Source organism: Beta vulgaris, chromosome 5, assembly GCF_026745355.1.
Source record: "Beta vulgaris subsp. vulgaris cultivar EL10 chromosome 5, EL10.2, whole genome shotgun sequence".
Lineage (NCBI taxonomy): Eukaryota > Viridiplantae > Streptophyta > Magnoliopsida > Caryophyllales > Amaranthaceae > Beta > Beta vulgaris.
The window spans coordinates 29530549-29532877 of record NC_079206.1 but is presented as its reverse complement, the minus strand read 5'-3'; the positions used below and the strand labels follow the sequence as shown (position 1 = coordinate 29532877).

Genomic DNA, 2329 nt, shown 5'->3' with positions numbered 1-2329 from the left:
CCGTACTAATCGTATTATGGTCCCCTTTGATCCAGAGATTGAAAGAACGGCTGGTGCATTCAGAAAACTGAAGAGGTTGAAGCACATACAAAGGCTGCTGATCTAGGCTTGGAGCACTTTCTTTCAGAAGAATTCCACAATAAGCTTGTAGCAATGGGAGACGACAACAACACCACGAAGTCTCTGCGGGATTTTGCTATGCCTAATTCTAGTGGAGTGCCTTCAAGTATAGTAAGACCTACTATCTCTGCTAATGATTTCGAACTTAGTCCTGCTTTGATACGTATAATCCAGTAAGACCAATTTAGTGGACTAGATAATGAAGACCCTAATGAGCACATAATCGTCTTTCTTGAAAAATGTGACACTGTTAATCTAAATGGTGTAACTAATGATGCTATTAGACTTGGTTTATTCCTTTTCTGACTTAAAGGTAAAGCAAAAAAGTGGTTAAACTTTACCCCACCTAGTTCATTCACAACTTAGGACGCGTTATCAGGTGCCTTTTTTAGAAAGTATTTTCCCCCAGGTAAAACCGCTAAACTAAGAAATGACATAACTAGTTTTGCACAATATGATGGGGAGTCTTTATATGAGGCATGGGAACGGGTTTAAGGATTTACAACGTCAATGTCCTCTTCATGGTGTCCTTGATTGGTTGCTTATGCAAATGTTTTATAATGGTCTTAATGAACCAATTAGAATAACCATAGATGCAGCTACTGGTGGGGCAATTATGGGTAAAACTACAGGAAATCAAGCAAATTGCTAGAAGATCGAAATGGCCTCTAAATAATTATCACTGGTTTAATAATAGGAGTAAGCTTAAGAAAAATGCTGGTATATACGAGGTGGATGGCATTAATATGTTAAATGCAAAAGTAGACAATTTGGTTAATTTATTTAGTAAAATGAATAATAATAATGTTAATTGTGTGTCTACTAGTGTTGTGACATGTACTTTATGTAGTGTTGAACATCTGACCAATGAGTGCATTAATATGGAACAAGCTCAATTTGTTTCGAATTTTAATAAGCCACCTTAATAATGATCCATACTCCAATACTTTTAATCCTGGATGGAGAAACCATCCTAATTTCTCTTGGAGCAATCAAGGACAACAAAATGCTAATGTTAACTCACAAATTTCACCTGCTTTCCATAAAAAAAACAACATCACCAAGAAAGTAGATCATCATGGGAATTAGCTATCGAAAAATTAGCTAACGCTACTTGTCAAAGATTTGAAAAGATATAGTCTATGGTAGACCAAATTGCTATTTGTAATAGAAATGTGTAAGTTCAAGTTGGCCAATTAGCTAATGCCATTAATTCAAGGAATCAAGGAGCTTTGCCTAGTACAACAGAAGTTAATCCTAAAGAATAATGCAAAGCTATAATCTTAAGAAGCAGTAAGCAACTAAAGGAGGTAAAAGAGTCAAATGAGGAAAGTAATCAAGATCAGGGAAATGAAAAGGAAGGCGAACAAATTGTTAAAACAGAATGTGAAAAATTTACCTTAACCACCCCTTGTTAAGCCCTTTGTACCCCCGTCCCTTTTCCTCAAAGGCTTAAAAAGAACAAAATGGACAATCAATATGAAAAATTTATAAAAATGTTCAAGCAATTGCATGTAAACATTCCTTTTGTCGATGCATTGACACAAATACCTACATATGATAAATTTCATAAGGAATTTATTGCTAAAAGAGGAAAATGGAAGACTATGAAACCATTGCCTTGATTGAGGAGTGTAGTGTTGTAATTTAGAACAAAGTTCCCCCTAAATTAAAAGATCATAGGAGTTTTTCTATCCCTTGCATAGTAGGAAACATTAATTTTTCAAAGGCTTTGTGTGATTTGGGTGCAAATGTCTCTCTTATGCCTTTGTCAAAATGCAAAAAGTTGGGATTGAGTGATATAAGATCTACTACTGTTCCATTACAACTTGATGATCGGTCAATTAAATATCCCATAGGTGTGATTGAAAATGTCTTAATGAAAGTAGATAAGTTTATAGTTCGGGATGATTTTATTATTCTTGATATGGATAAAGATGTCAAAGTGCCAATTATTCTAGGCAGACCCTTTTTAGCTACTGCAGGGGTGATTATTGATGTGAAAAATGGTACTTTAACATTTAACATTGGTGATGAGGAGGTTAAATTTAATGTTTTTAAAGATGGAAAATATCCTTCTTTCACTGATCATGTCTTTCGAGTTGATTTGCTTGATACGTTAGATGTAGAAAGGTCTAACAAGATAACTTTTAAAGATCCTCTTGAAACATGTTTGCTAGGTACAAATTCTTAAAATAATGATGCCGAG

The 2329-nt window shown here is 34.6% G+C and overlaps 1 non-coding gene across 1 annotated transcript; it reads right to left on the bottom strand.

Annotated features, from left to right (window-relative positions):
• Nucleotides 1-540: 540 nt before the first annotated feature.
• Nucleotides 541-648, bottom strand: LOC125498124 (small nucleolar RNA R71). The gene has a single exon (XR_007274890.1). It is a non-coding gene; the product is annotated as a small nucleolar RNA R71 (small nucleolar RNA).
• Nucleotides 649-2329: the final 1681 nt, after the last annotated feature.